The sequence below is a fragment of the Vanacampus margaritifer genome, chromosome 16 (assembly GCF_051991255.1).
Source record: "Vanacampus margaritifer isolate UIUO_Vmar chromosome 16, RoL_Vmar_1.0, whole genome shotgun sequence".
Taxonomy (NCBI): Eukaryota; Metazoa; Chordata; class Actinopteri; order Syngnathiformes; family Syngnathidae; genus Vanacampus; species Vanacampus margaritifer.
This window is the reverse complement of record NC_135447.1, coordinates 21,291,403-21,308,481: the sequence shown is the minus strand read 5'-3', so window position 1 is coordinate 21,308,481 and position 17,079 is coordinate 21,291,403.

Here is a 17,079-nt window from a genome sequence, read left to right as displayed (position 1 = left end):
TTAGTGTATTTTAGCATCCTGAAGATGATTCCAGCATTAATTTCATTGTGCTTATGCTCATTTTTAAGATTTTGACATTTTCACCTTAAGTGTACAATCAGGGGCTGAAAACGCGTTTAAAGCAATAAAAAGTTCATTTTGGCTCTCACACCTCAACTAAACGTTGTAGACTCAAAATTTTTGCTGTATTTAGTGTATTCTAGCATCCTGAAGATGATTCCAGCATTAATTTCATCGTGCTTATGCTCATTTTGAAGATTTTGACATTTTAACCTAAAGTGCACAATCAGGCTGAAAACGCATTTAAAGCAATAAAAAGTTCATTTTGGCTCACACACCTAAAATAAACGTTGTAGACTCAAAATTTTTGCTGTATTTAGTGTATTTTAGCATCCTGAAGATGATTCCAGCATTAATTTCATTGTGCTTATGCTCATTTTTAAGATTTTGACATTTTCACCTTAAGTGTACAATCAGGGGCTGAAAACGCGTTTAAAGCAATAAAAAGTTCATTTTGGCTCTCACACCTAAACTAAACGTTGTAGACTCAAAATTTTTGCTGTATTCAGTGTATTCTAGCATCCTGAAGATGATTCCAGCATTAATTTCATCGTGCTTATGCTCATTTTGAAGATTTTGACATTTTCACCTAAAGTGCACAATCAGGCTGAAAACGCATTTAAAGGAATAAAAAGTTCATTTTGGCTCACACACCTAAAATAAACGTTGTAGACTCAAATTTTTGCTGTATTTAGTGTATTCTAGCATCCTGAAGATGATTCCAGCATTAATTTCATTGTCCTTATGCTCATTTTGAAGATTTTGACATTTTCACCTTAAGTGTACAATCAGGGGCTGAAAACGCGTTTAAAGCAATAAAAAGTTCATTTTGGCTCTCACACCTAAACTAAACGTTGTAGACTCAAAATTTTTGCTGTATTCAGTGTATTCTAGCATCCTGAAGATGATTCCAGCATTAATTTCATCGTGCTTATGCTCATTTTGAAGATTTTGACATTTTCACCTAAAGTGCACAATCAGGCTGAAAACGCATTTAAAGCAATAAAAAGTTCATTTTGGCTCACACACCTAAAATAAACTTTGTAGACTCAAAATTTTTGCTGTATTTGGTGTATTCTAGAATCCTGAAGATGATTCCAGCATTAATTTCATTGTGCTTATGCTCATTTTGAAGATTTTGACATTTTCACCTTAAGTGTACAATCACGGGCTGAAAACGCGTTTAAAGCAATAAAAGTTCATTTTGGCTCTCACACCTAAACTAAACGTTGTAGACTCAAAATTTTTGCTGTATTTATTGTATTCTAGCATCCTGAAGATGATTCCAGCATTAATTTCATTGTGCTTATGCTCATTTTTAAGATTTTGACATTTTCACCTAAAGTGCACAATCAGGCTGAAAACGCATTTAAAGCAATAAAAAGTTCATTTTGGCTCTCACACCTAAACTACACGTTGTAGACTCAAATTTTTTGCTGTATTTAGTGTATTTTAGCATCCTGAAGATGATTCCAGCATTAATTTCATTGTGCTTATGTTCATTTTTAAGATTTTGACATTTTCACCTTAATTGTACAATCAGGGGCTGAAAACGCGTTTAAAGCAATAAAAAGTTCATTTTGGCTCTCACACCTAAACTAAACGTTGTAGACTCAAAATTTTTGCTGTATTCAGTGTATTCTAGCATCCTGAAGATGATTCAAGCATTAATTTCATCGTGCTTATGTTCATTTTGAAGATTTTGACATTTTCACCTAAAGTGCACAATCAGGCTGAAAACGCATTTAAAGCAATAAAAAGTTCATTTTGGCTCACACACCTAAAATAAACGTTGTAGACTCAAAATTTTTGCTGTATTTAGTGTATTTTAGCATCCTGAAGATGATTCCAGCATTAATTTCATTGTGCTCATGCTCATTTTTAAGATTTTGACATTTTCACCTTAAGTGTACAATCAAGGGCTGAAAACGCGTTTAAAGCAATAAAAAGTTCATTTTGGCTCTCACACCTAAACTAAACGTTGTAGACTCAAAATTTTTGCTGTATTCAGTGTATTCTAGCATCCTGAAGATGATTCCAGCATTAATTTCATCGTGCTTATGCTCATTTTGAAGATTTTGACATTTTCACCTAAAGTGCACAATCAGGCTGAAAACGCATTTAAAGCAATAAAAAGTTCATTTTGGCTCACACACCTAAAATAAACTTTGTAGACTCAAAATTTTTGCTGTATTTGGTGTATTCTAGAATCCTGAAGATGATTCCAGCATTAATTTCATTGTGCTTATGCTCATTTTGAAGATTTTGACATTTTCACCTTAAGTGTACAATCAGGGGCTGAAAACGCGTTTAAAGCAATAAAAGTTCATTTTGGCTGTCACACCTAAACTAAACGTTGTAGACTCAAAATTTTTGCTGTATTTATTGTATTCTAGCATCCTGAAGATGATTCCAGCGTTAATTTCATCGTGCTTATGCTCATTTTGAAGAGTTTGACATTTTAACCTAAAGTGCACAATCAGGCTGAAAACGCATTTAAAGCAATAAAAAGTTAATTTTGGCTCTCACACCTAAAATAAACGTTGTAGACTCAAATTTTTGCTGTATTTAGTGTATTTTAGCATCCTGAAGATGATTCCAGCATTAATTTCATCGTGCTTATGTTCATTTTGAAGATTTTGACATTTTCACCTTAAGTGCACAATCAGGCTGAAAACGCATTTAAAGCAATAAAAAGTTCATTTTGGCTCACACACCTAAAATAAACGTTGTAGAGTCAAAATTTTTGCTGTATTTAGTGTATTCTAGCATCCTGAAGATGATTCCAGCATTAATTTCATTGTGCTTATGCTCATTTTGAAGATTTTGACATTTTCACCTTCAGTGTACAATCAGGGGCTGAAAACGCGTTTAAAGCAATAAAAAGTTCATTTTGGCTCTCACACCTAAACTAAACGTTGTAGACTCAAAATTTTTGCTGTATTCAGTGTATTCTAGCATCCTGAAGATGATTCCAGCATTAATTTCATCGTGCTTATGCTCATTTTGAAGATTTTGACATTTTCACCTTAAGTGTACAATCAGGGGCTGAAAACGCGTTTAAAGCAATAAAAAGTTCATTTTGGCTCTCACACCTAAACTAAACGTTGTAGACTCAAAATTTTTGCTGTATTTAGTGTATTCTAGCATCCTGAAGATGATTCCAGCATTAATTTCATCGTGCTTATGCTCATTTTGAAGATTTTGACATTTTAACCTAAAGTACACAATCAGGCTGAAAACGCATTTAAAGCAATAAAAAGTTCATTTTGGCTCACACACCTAAAATAAACGTTGTAGACTCAAAATTTTTGCTGTATTCAGTGTATTCTAGCATCCTGAAGATGATTCCAGCATTAATTTCATTGTGCTTATGCTCATTTTTAAGATTTTGACATTTTCACCTTAAGTGTACAATCAGGGGCTGAAAACGCGTTTAAAGCAATAAAAAGTTCATTTTAGCTCTCACACCTAAACTAAACGTTGTAGACTCAAAATTTTTGCTGTATTTAGTGTATTCTAGCATCCTGAAGATGATTCCAGCGTTAATTTCATCGTGCTTATGCTCATTTTGAAGATTTTGACATTTTAACCTAAAGTGCACAATCAGGCTGAAAACGCATTTAAAGCAATAAAAAGTTAATTTTGGCTCTCACACCTAAACTAAACGTTGTAGACTCAAAATTGTTGCTGTATTTAGTGTATTTTAGCATCCTGAAGATGATTCCAGCATTAATTTCATTGTGCTTATGCTCATTTTTAAGATTTTGACATTTTCACCTTAAGTGTACAATCAGGGGCTGAAAACGCGTTTAAAGCAATAAAAAGTTCATTTTGGCTCTCACACCTCAACTAAACGTTGTAGACTCAAAATTTTTGCTGTATTTAGTGTATTCTAGCATCCTGAAGATGATTCCAGCATTAATTTCATCGTGCTTATGCTCATTTTGAAGATTTTGACATTTTAACCTAAAGTGCACAATCAGGCTGAAAACGCATTTAAAGCAATAAAAAGTTCATTTTGGCTCACACACCTAAAATAAACGTTGTAGACTCAAAATTTTTGCTGTATTCAGTGTATTCTAGCATCCTGAAGATGATTCCAGCATTAATTTCATTGTGCTTATGCTCATTTTGAAGATTTTGACATTTTCACCTTAAGTGTACAATCAGGGGCTGAAAACGCATTTAAAGCAATAAAAAGTTCATTTTGGCTGTCACACCTAAACTAAACGTTGTAGACTCAAAATTTTTGCTGTATTTAGTGTATTCTAGCATCCTGAAGATGATTCCAGCATTAATTTCATTGTGCTTATGCTCATTTTTAAGATTTTGACATTTTCACCTAAAGTGCACAATCAGGCTGAAAACGCATTTAAAGCAATAAAAAGTTCATTTTGGCTCTCACACCTAAACTAAACGTTGTAGACTCAAAATTTTTGCTGTATTTAGTGTATTTTAGCATCCTGAAGATGATTCCAGCAATAATTTCATTGTGCTTATGCTCATTTTTTAGATTTTGACATTTTCACCTTAAGTGTACAATCAGGGGCTGAAAACGCGTTTAAAGCAATAAAAAGTTCATTTTGGCTCTCACACCTAAACAAAACGTTGTAGACTCAACATTTTTGCTGTATTTAGTGTATTCTAGCATCCTGAAGATGATTCCAGCATTAATTTCATTGTGCTTATGTTCATTTTGAAGATTTTGACATTTTCACCTAAAGTGCACAATCAGGCTGAAAACGCATTTAAAGCAATAAAAAGTTCATTTTGGCTCTCACACCTAAACTACACGTTGTAGACTCAAATTTTTTGCTGTATTTAGTGTATTTTAGCATCCTGAAGATGATTCCAGCATTAATTTCATTGTGCTTATGTTCATTTTGAAGATTTTGACATTTTCACCTAAAGTGCACAATCAGGCTGAAAACGCATTTAAAGCAATAAAAAGTTCATTTTGGCTCTCACACCTAAACTACACGTTGTAGACTCAAATTTTTTGCTGTATTTAGTGTATTTTAGCATCCTGAAGATGATTCCAGCATTAATTTCATTGTGCTTATGTTCATTTTTAAGATTTTGACATTTTTACCTTAATTGTACAATCAGGGGCTGAAAACGCGTTTAAAGCAATAAAAAGTTCATTTTGGCTCTCACACCTAAACTAAACGTTGTAGACTCAAAATTTTTGCTGTATTCAGTGTATTCTAGCATCCTGAAGATGATTCAAGCATTAATTTCATCGTGCTTATGTTCATTTTGAAGATTTTGACATTTTCACCTAAAGTGCACAATCAGGCTGAAAACGCATTTAAAGCAATAAAAAGTTCATTTTGGCTCACACACCTAAAATAAACGTTGTAGACTCAAAATTTTTGCTGTATTTAGTGTATTTTAGCATCCTGAAGATGATTCCAGCATTAATTTCATTGTGCTCATGCTCATTTTGAAGATTTTGACATTTTCACCTTAAGTGTACAATCAGGGGCTGAAAACGCGTTTAAAGCAATAAAAAGTTCATTTTGGCTCTCACACCTAAACTAAACGTTGTAGACTCAAAATTTTTGCTGTATTCAGTGTATTCTAGCATCCTGAAGATGATTCCAGCATTAATTTCATCGTGCTTATGCTCATTTTGAAGATTTTGACATTTTCACCTAAAGTGCACAATCAGGCTGAAAACGCATTTAAAGCAATAAAAAGTTCATTTTGGCTCACACACCTAAAATAAACTTTGTAGACTCAAAATTTTTGCTGTATTTGGTGTATTCTAGAATCCTGAAGATGATTCCAGCATTAATTTCATTGTGCTTATGCTCATTTTGAAGATTTTGACATTTTCACCTTAAGTGTACAATCAGGGGCTGAAAACGCGTTTAAAGCAATAAAAGTTCATTTTGGCTCTCACACCTAAACTAAACGTTGTAGACTCAAAATTTTTGCTGTATTTATTGTATTCTAGCATCCTGAAGATGATTCCAGCATTAATTTCATTGTGCTTATGCTCATTTTTAAGATTTTGACATTTTCACCTAAAGTGCACAATCAGGCTGAAAACGCATTTAAAGCAATAAAAAGTTCATTTTGGCTCTCACACCTAAACTACACGTTGTAGACTCAAATTTTTTGCTGTATTTAGTGTATTTTAGCATCCTGAAGATGATTCCAGCATTAATTTCATTGTGCTTATGTTCATTTTTAAGATTTTGACATTTTCACCTTAAGTGTACAATCAGGGGCTGAAAACGCGTTTAAAGCAATAAAAAGTTCATTTTGGCTCTCACACCTAAACTAAACGTTGTAGACTCAAAATTTTTGCTGTATTCAGTGTATTCTAGCATCCTGAAGATGATTCAAGCATTAATTTCATCGTGCTTATGTTCATTTTGAAGATTTTGACATTTTCACCTAAAGTGCACAATCAGGCTGAAAACGCATTTAAAGCAATAAAAAGTTCATTTTGGCTCACACACCTAAAATAAACGTTGTAGACTCAAAATTTTTGCTGTATTTAGTGTATTTTAGCATCCTGAAGATGATTCCAGCATTAATTTCATTGTGCTCATGCTCATTTTTAAGATTTTGACATTTTCACCTTAAGTGTACAATCAGGGGCTGAAAACGCGTTTAAAGCAATAAAAAGTTCATTTTGGCTCTCACACCTAAACTAAACGTTGTAGACTCAAAATTTTTGCTGTATTCAGTGTATTCTAGCATCCTGAAGATGATTCAAGCATTAATTTCATCGTGCTTATGTTCATTTTGAAGATTTTGACATTTTCACCTTAAGTGCACAATCAGGCTGAAAACGCATTTAAAGCAATAAAAAGTTCATTTTGGCTCACACACCTAAAATAAACGTTGTAGACTCAAAATTTTTGCTGTATTTAGTGTATTCTAGCATCCTGAAGATGATTCCAGCATTAATTTCATTGTGCTTATGCTCATTTTGAAGATTTTGACATTTTCACCTTCAGTGTACAATCAGGGGCTGAAAACGCGTTTAAAGCAATAAAAAGTTCATTTTGGCTCTCACACCTAAACTAAACGTTGTAGACTCAAAATTTTTGCTGTATTCAGTGTATTCTAGCATCCTGAAGATGATTCCAGCATTAATTTCATCGTGCTTATGCTCATTTTGAAGATTTTGACATTTTCACCTTAAGTGTACAATCAGGGGCTGAAAACGCGTTTAAAGCAATAAAAAGTTCATTTTGGCTCTCACACCTAAACTAAACGTTGTAGACTCAAAATTTTTGCTGTATTTAGTGTATTCTAGCATCCTGAAGATGATTCCAGCATTAATTTCATCGTGCTTATGCTCATTTTGAAGATTTTGACATTTTCACCTAAAGTGCACAATCAGGCTGAAAACGCATTTAAAGCAATAAAAAGTTCATTTTGGCTCACACACCTAAAATAAACTTTGTAGACTCAAAATTTTTGCTGTATTTGGTGTATTCTAGAATCCTGAAGATGATTCCAGCATTAATTTCATTGTGCTTATGCTCATTTTGAAGATTTTGACATTTTCACCTTAAGTGTACAATCAGGGGCTGAAAACGCGTTTAAAGCAATAAAAGTTCATTTTGGCTCTCACACCTAAACTAAACGTTGTAGACTCAAAATTTTTGCTGTATTTATTGTATTCTAGCATCCTGAAGATGATTCCAGCATTAATTTCATTGTGCTTATGCTCATTTTTAAGATTTTGACATTTTCACCTAAAGTGCACAATCAGGCTGAAAACGCATTTAAAGCAATAAAAAGTTCATTTTGGCTCACACACCTAAAATAAACGTTGTAGACTCAAAATTTTTGCTGTATTCAGTGTATTCTAGCATCCTGAAGATGATTCCAGCATTAATTTCATTGTGCTTATGCTCATTTTGAAGATTTTGACATTTTCACCTTAAGTGTACAATCAGGGGCTGAAAACGCATTTAAAGCAATAAAAAGTTCATTTTGGCTGTCACACCTAAACTAAACGTTGTAGACTCAAAATTTTTGCTGTATTTAGTGTATTCTAGCATCCTGAAGATGATTCCAGCATTAATTTCATTGTGCTTATGCTCATTTTTAAGATTTTGACATTTTCACCTAAAGTGCACAATCAGGCTGAAAACGCATTTAAAGCAATAAAAAGTTCATTTTGGCTCTCACACCTAAACTAAACGTTGTAGACTCAAAATTTTTGCTGTATTTAGTGTATTTTAGCATCCTGAAGATGATTCCAGCATTAATTTCATTGTGCTTATGCTCATTTTGAAGATTTTGACATTTTCACATTAAGTGTACAATCAGGGGCTGAAAACGCGTTTAAAGCAATAAAAAGTTCATTTTGACTCTCACACCTAAACTAAACGTTGTAGACTCAAAATTTTTGCTGTATTCAGTGTATTCTAGCATCCTGAAGATGATTCCAGCATTAATTTCATCGTGCTTATGCTCATTTTGAAGATTTTGACATTTTCACCTAAAGTGCACAATGAGGCTGAAAACGCATTTAAAGGAATAAAAAGTTCATTTTGGCTCACACACCTAAAATAAACGTTGTAGACTCAAATTTTTGCTGTATTTAGTGTATTCTAGCATCCTGAAGATTTTTCCAGCATTAATTTCATTGTCCTTATGCTCATTTTGAAGATTTTGACATTTTCACCTTAAGTGTACAATCAGGGGCTGAAAACGCGTTTAAAGCAATAAAAATTTCATTTTGGCTCTCACACCTAAACTAAACGTTGTAGACTCAAAATTTTTGCTGTATTCAGTGTATTCTAGCATCCTGAAGATGATTCCAGCATTAATTTCATCGTGCTTATGCTCATTTTGAAGATTTTGACATTTTCACCTAAAGTGCACAATCAGGCTGAAAACGCATTTAAAGCAATAAAAAGTTCATTTTGGCTCACACACCTAAAATAAACTTTGTAGACTCAAAATTTTTGCTGTATTTGGTGTATTCTAGAATCCTGAAGATGATTCCAGCATTAATTTCATTGTGCTTATGCTCATTTTGAAGATTTTGACATTTTCACCTTAAGTGTACAATCACGGGCTGAAAACGCGTTTAAAGCAATAAAAGTTCATTTTGGCTCTCACACCTAAACTAAACGTTGTAGACTCAAAATTTTTGCTGTATTTATTGTATTCTAGCATCCTGAAGATGATTCCAGCATTAATTTCATTGTGCTTATGCTCATTTTTAAGATTTTGACATTTTCACCTAAAGTGCACAATCAGGCTGAAAACGCATTTAAAGCAATAAAAAGTTCATTTTGGCTCTCACACCTAAACTACACGTTGTAGACTCAAATTTTTTGCTGTATTTAGTGTATTTTAGCATCCTGAAGATGATTCAAGCATTAATTTCATCGTGCTTATGTTCATTTTGAAGATTTTGACATTTTCACCTAAAGTGCACAATCAGGCTGAAAACGCATTTAAAGCAATAAAAAGTTCATTTTGGCTCACACACCTAAAATAAACGTTGTAGACTCAAAATTTTTGCTGTATTTAGTGTATTTTAGCATCCTGAAGATGATTCCAGCATTAATTTCATTGTGCTCATGCTCATTTTTAAGATTTTGACATTTTCACCTTAAGTGTACAATCAGGGGCTGAAAACGCGTTTAAAGCAATAAAAAGTTCATTTTGGCTCTCACACCTAAACTAAACGTTGTAGACTCAAAATTTTTGCTGTATTCAGTGTATTCTAGCATCCTGAAGATGATTCCAGCATTAATTTCATCGTGCTTATGCTCATTTTGAAGATTTTGACATTTTCACCTAAAGTGCACAATCAGGCTGAAAACGCATTTAAAGCAATAAAAAGTTCATTTTGGCTCACACACCTAAAATAAACTTTGTAGACTCAAAATTTTTGCTGTATTTGGTGTATTCTAGAATCCTGAAGATGATTCCAGCATTAATTTCATTGTGCTTATGCTCATTTTGAAGATTTTGACATTTTCACCTTAAGTGTACAATCAGGGGCTGAAAACGCGTTTAAAGCAATAAAAGTTCATTTTGGCTCTCACACCTAAACTAAACGTTGTAGACTCAAAATTTTTGCTGTATTTATTGTATTCTAGCATCCTGAAGATGATTCAAGCATTAATTTCATCGTGCTTATATTCATTTTGAAGATTTTGACATTTTCACCTAAAGTGCACAATCAGGCTGAAAACGCATTTAAAGCAATAAAAAGTTCATTTTGGCTCTCACACCTAAACTACACGTTGTAGACTCAAATTTTTTGCTGTATTTAGTGTATTTTAGCATCCTGAAGATGATTCCAGCATTAATTTCATTGTGCTTATGCTCATTTTGAAGATTTTGACATTTTCACCTTCAGTGTACAATCAGGGGCTGAAAACGCGTTTAAAGCAATAAAAAGTTCATTTTGGCTCTCACACCTAAACTAAACGTTGTAGACTCAAAATTTTTGCTGTATTCAGTGTATTCTAGCATCCTGAAGATGATTCCAGCATTAATTTCATCGTGCTTATGCTCATTTTGAAGATTTTGACATTTTCACCTTAAGTGTACAATCAGGGGCTGAAAACGCGTTTAAAGCAATAAAAAGTTCATTTTGGCTCTCACACCTAAACTAAACGTTGTAGACTCAAAATTTTTGCTGTATTTAGTGTATTCTAGCATCCTGAAGATGATTCCAGCATTAATTTCATCGTGCTTATGCTCATTTTGAAGATTTTGACATTTTAACCTAAAGTACACAATCAGGCTGAAAACGCATTTAAAGCAATAAAAAGTTCATTTTGGCTCACACACCTAAAATAAACGTTGTAGACTCAAAATTTTTGCTGTATTCAGTGTATTCTAGCATCCTGAAGATGATTCCAGCATTAATTTCATTGTGCTTATGCTCATTTTTAAGATTTTGACATTTTCACCTTAAGTGTACAATCAGGGGCTGAAAACGCGTTTAAAGCAATAAAAAGTTCATTTTGGCTCTCACACCTAAACTAAACGTTGTAGACTCAAAATTTTTGCTGTATTTAGTGTATTCTAGCATCCTGAAGATGATTCCAGCGTTAATTTCATCGTGCTTATGCTCATTTTGAAGATTTTGACATTTTAACCTAAAGTGCACAATCAGGCTGAAAACGCATTTAAAGCAATAAAAAGTTAATTTTGGCTCTCACACCTAAACTAAACGTTGTAGACTCAAAATTGTTGCTGTATTTAGTGTATTTTAGCATCCTGAAGATGATTCCAGCATTAATTTCATTGTGCTTATGCTCATTTTTAAGATTTTGACATTTTCACCTTAAGTGTACAATCAGGGGCTGAAAACGCGTTTAAAGCAATAAAAAGTTCATTTTGGCTCTCACACCTCAACTAAACGTTGTAGACTCAAAATTTTTGCTGTATTTAGTGTATTCTAGCATCCTGAAGATGATTCCAGCATTAATTTCATCGTGCTTATGCTCATTTTGAAGATTTTGACATTTTAACCTAAAGTGCACAATCAGGCTGAAAACGCATTTAAAGCAATAAAAAGTTTATTTTGGCTCACACACCTAAAATAAACGTTGTAGACTCAAAATTTTTGCTGTATTCAGTGTATTCTAGCATCCTGAAGATGATTCCAGCATTAATTTCATTGTGCTTATGCTCATTTTGAAGATTTTGACATTTTCACCTTAAGTGTACAATCAGGGGCTGAAAACGCATTTAAAGCAATAAAAAGTTCATTTTGGCTGTCACACCTAAACTAAACGTTGTAGACTCAAAATTTTTGCTGTATTTAGTGTATTCTAGCATCCTGAAGATGATTCCAGCATTAATTTCATTGTGCTTATGCTCATTTTTAAGATTTTGACATTTTCACCTAAAGTGCACAATCAGGCTGAAAACGCATTTAAAGCAATAAAAAGTTCATTTTGGCTCTCACACCTAAACTAAACGTTGTAGACTCAAAATTTTTGCTGTATTTAGTGTATTTTAGCATCCTGAAGATGATTCCAGCAATAATTTCATTGTGCTTATGCTCATTTTTAAGATTTTGACATTTTCACCTTAAGTGTACAATCAGGGGCTGAAAACGCGTTTAAAGCAATAAAAAGTTCATTTTGACTCTCACACCTAAACTAAACGTTGTAGACTCAAAATTTTTGCTGTATTCAGTGTATTCTAGCATCCTGAAGATGATTCCAGCATTAATTTCATCGTGCTTATGCTCATTTTGAAGATTTTGACATTTTCACCTAAAGTGCACAATCAGGCTGAAAACGCATTTAAAGGAATAAAAAGTTCATTTTGGCTCACACACCTAAAATAAACGTTGTAGACTCAAATTTTTGCTGTATTTAGTGTATTCTAGCATCCTGAAGATGATTCCAGCATTAATTTCATTGTCCTTATGCTCATTTTGAAGATTTTGACATTTTCACCTTAAGTGTACAATCAGGGGCTGAAAACGCGTTTAAAGCAATAAAAAGTTCATTTTGGCTCTCACACCTAAACTAAACGTTGTAGACTCAAAATTTTTGCTGTATTCAGTGTATTGTAGCATCCTGAAGATGATTCCAGCATTAATTTCATCGTGCTTATGCTCATTTTGAAGATTTTGACATTTTCACCTAAAGTGCACAATCAGGCTGAAAACGCATTTAAAGCAATAAAAAGTTCATTTTGGCTCACACACCTAAAATAAACTTTGTAGACTCAAAATTTTTGCTGTATTTGGTGTATTCTAGAATCCTGAAGATGATTCCAGCATTAATTTCATTGTGCTTATGCTCATTTTGAAGATTTTGACATTTTCACCTTAAGTGTACAATCACGGGCTGAAAACGCGTTTAAAGCAATAAAAGTTCATTTTGGCTCTCACACCTAAACTAAACGTTGTAGACTCAAAATTTTTGCTGTATTTATTGTATTCTAGCATCCTGAAGATGATTCCAGCATTAATTTCATTGTGCTTATGCTCATTTTTAAGATTTTGACATTTTCACCTAAAGTGCACAATCAGGCTGAAAACGCATTTAAAGCAATAAAAAGTTCATTTTGGCTCTCACACCTAAACTACACGTTGTAGACTCAAATTTTTTGCTGTATTTAGTGTATTTTAGCATCCTGAAGATGATTCCAGCATTAATTTCATTGTGCTTATGTTCATTTTTAAGATTTTGACATTTTCACCTTAATTGTACAATCAGGGGCTGAAAACGCGTTTAAAGCAATAAAAAGTTCATTTTGGCTCTCACACCTAAACTAAATGTTGTAGACTCAAAATTTTTGCTGTATTCAGTGTATTCTAGCATCCTGAAGATGATTCAAGCATTAATTTCATCGTGCTTATGTTCATTTTGAAGATTTTGACATTTTCACCTAAAGTGCACAATCAGGCTGAAAACGCATTTAAAGCAATAAAAAGTTCATTTTGGCTCACACACCTAAAATAAACGTTGTAGACTCAAAATTTTTGCTGTATTTAGTGTATTTTAGCATCCTGAAGATGATTCCAGCATTAATTTCATTGTGCTCATGCTCATTTTTAAGATTTTGACATTTTCACCTTAAGTGTACAATCAGGGGCTGAAAACGCGTTTAAAGCAATAAAAAGTTCATTTTGGCTCTCACACCTAAACTAAACGTTGTAGACTCAAAATTTTTGCTGTATTCAGTGTATTCTAGCATCCTGAAGATGATTCAAGCATTAATTTCATCGTGCTTATGTTCATTTTGAAGATTTTGACATTTTCACCTTAAGTGCACAATCAGGCTGAAAACGCATTTAAAGCAATAAAAAGTTCATTTTGGCTCACACACCTAAAATAAACGTTGTAGACTCAAAATTTTTGCTGTATTTAGTGTATTCTAGCATCCTGAAGATGATTCCAGCATTAATTTCATTGTGCTTATGCTCATTTTGAAGATTTTGACATTTTCACCTTCAGTGTACAATCAGGGGCTGAAAACGCGTTTAAAGCAATAAAAAGTTCATTTTGGCTCTCACACCTAAACTAAACGTTGTAGACTCAAAATTTTTGCTGTATTTAGTGTATTCTAGCATCCTGAAGATGATTCCAGCATTAATTTCATCGTGCTTATGCTCATTTTGAAGATTTTGACATTTTCACCTAAAGTGCACAATCAGGCTGAAAACGCATTTAAAGCAATAAAAAGTTCATTTTGGCTCACACACCTAAAATAAACGTTGTAGACTCAAAATTTTTGCTGTATTTAGTGTATTCTAGCATCCTGAAGATGATTCCAGCATTAATTTCATTGTGCTTATGCTCATTTTGAAGATTTTGACATTTTCACCTTAAGTGTACAATCAGGGGCTGAAAACGCATTTAAAGCAATAAAAAGTTCATTTTGGCTGTCACACCTAAACTAAACGTTGTAGACTCAAAATTTTTGCTGTATTTAGTGTATTCTAGCATCCTGAAGATGATTCCAGCATTAATTTCATTGTGCTTATGCTCATTTTTAAGATTTTGACATTTTCACCTAAAGTGCACAATCAGGCTGAAAACGCATTTAAAGCAATAAAAAGTTCATTTTGGCTCTCACACCTAAACTAAACGTTGTAGACTCAAAATTTTTGCTGTATTTAGTGTATTTTAGCATCCTGAAGATGATTCCAGCATTAATTTCATTGTGCTTATGCTCATTTTTAAGATTTTGACATTTTCACCTTAAGTGTACAATCAGGGGTTGAAAACGCGTTTAAAGCAATAAAAAGTTCATTTTGACTCTCACACCTAAACTAAACGTTGTAGACTCAAAATTTTTGCTGTATTCAGTGTATTCTAGCATCCTGAAGATGATTCCAGCATTAATTTCATCGTGCTTATGCTCATTTTGAAGATTTTGACATTTTCACCTAAAGTGCACAATCAGGCTGAAAACGCATTTAAAGGAATAAAAAGTTCATTTTGGCTCACACACCTAAAATAAACGTTGTAGACTCAAATTTTTGCTTTATTTAGTGTATTCTAGCATCCTGAAGATGATTCCAGCATTAATTTCATTGTCCTTATGCTCATTTTGAAGATTTTGACATTTTCACCTTAAGTGTACAATCAGGGGCTGAAAACGCGTTTAAAGCAATAAAAAGTTCATTTTGGCTCTCACACCTAAACTAAACGTTGTAGACTCAAAATTTTTGCTGTATTCAGTGTATTCTAGCATCCTGAAGATGATTCCAGCATTAATTTCATTGTGCTTATGCTCATTTTTAAGATTTTGACATTTTCACCTAAAGTGCACAATCAGGCTGAAAACGCATTTAAAGCAATAAAAAGTTCATTTTGGCTCTCACACCTAAACTACACGTTGTAGACTCAAATTTTTTGCTGTATTTAGTGTATTTTAGCATCCTGAAGATGATTCCAGCATTAATTTCATTGTGCTTATGTTCATTTTTAAGATTTTGACATTTTCACCTTAATTGTACAATCAGGGGCTGAAAACGCGTTTAAAGCAATAAAAAGTTCATTTTGGCTCTCACACCTAAACTAAACGTTGTAGACTCAAAATTTTTGCTGTATTCAGTGTATTCTAGCATCCTGAAGATGATTCAAGCATTAATTTCATCGTGCTTATGTTCATTTTGAAGATTTTGACATTTTCACCTAAAGTGCACAATCAGGCTGAAAACGCATTTAAAGCAATAAAAAGTTCATTTTGGCTCACACACCTAAAATAAACGTTGTAGACTCAAAATTTTTGCTGTATTTAGTGTATTTTAGCATCCTGAAGATGATTCCAGCATTAATTTCATTGTGCTCATGCTCATTTTGAAGATTTTGACATTTTCACCTTAAGTGTACAATCAGGGGCTGAAAACGCGTTTAAAGCAATAAAAAGTTCATTTTGGCTCTCACACCTAAACTAAACGTTGTAGACTCAAAATTTTTGCTGTATTCAGTGTATTCTAGCATCCTGAAGATGATTCCAGCATTAATTTCATCGTGCTTATGCTCATTTTGAAGATTTTGACATTTTCACCTAAAGTGCACAATCAGGCTGAAAACGCATTTAAAGCAATAAAAAGTTCATTTTGGCTCACACACCTAAAATAAACTTTGTAGACTCAAAATTTTTGCTGTATTTGGTGTATTCTAGAATCCTGAAGATGATTCCAGCATTAATTTCATTGTGCTTATGCTCATTTTGAAGATTTTGACATTTTCACCTTAAGTGTACAATCAGGGGCTGAAAACGCGTTTAAAGCAATAAAAGTTCATTTTGGCTCTCACACCTAAACTAAACGTTGTAGACTCAAAATTTTTGCTGTATTTATTGTATTCTAGCATCCTGAAGATGATTCCAGCATTAATTTCATTGTGCTTATGCTCATTTTTAAGATTTTGACATTTTCACCTAAAGTGCACAATCAGGCTGAAAACGCATTTAAAGCAATAAAAAGTTCATTTTGGCTCTCACACCTAAACTACACGTTGTAGACTCAAATTTTTTGCTGTATTTAGTGTATTTTAGCATCCTGAAGATGATTCCAGCATTAATTTCATTGTGCTTATGTTCATTTTTAAGATTTTGACATTTTCACCTTAAGTGTACAATCAGGGGCTGAAAACGCGTTTAAAGCAATAAAAAGTTCATTTTGGCTCTCACACCTAAACTAAACGTTGTAGACTCAAAATTTTTGCTGTATTCAGTGTATTCTAGCATCCTGAAGATGATTCAAGCATTAATTTCATCGTGCTTATGTTCATTTTGAAGATTTTGACATTTTCACCTAAAGTGCACAATCAGGCTGAAAACGCATTTAAAGCAATAAAAAGTTCATTTTGGCTCACACACCTAAAATAAACGTTGTAGACTCAAAATTTTTGCTGTATTTAGTGTATTTTAGCATCCTGAAGATGATTCCAGCATTAATTTCATTGTGCTCATGCTCATTTTTAAGATTTTGACATTTTCACCTTAAGTGTACAATCAGGGGCTGAAAACGCGTTTAAAGCAATAAAAAGTTCATTTTGGCTCTCACACCTAAACTAAACGTTGTAGACT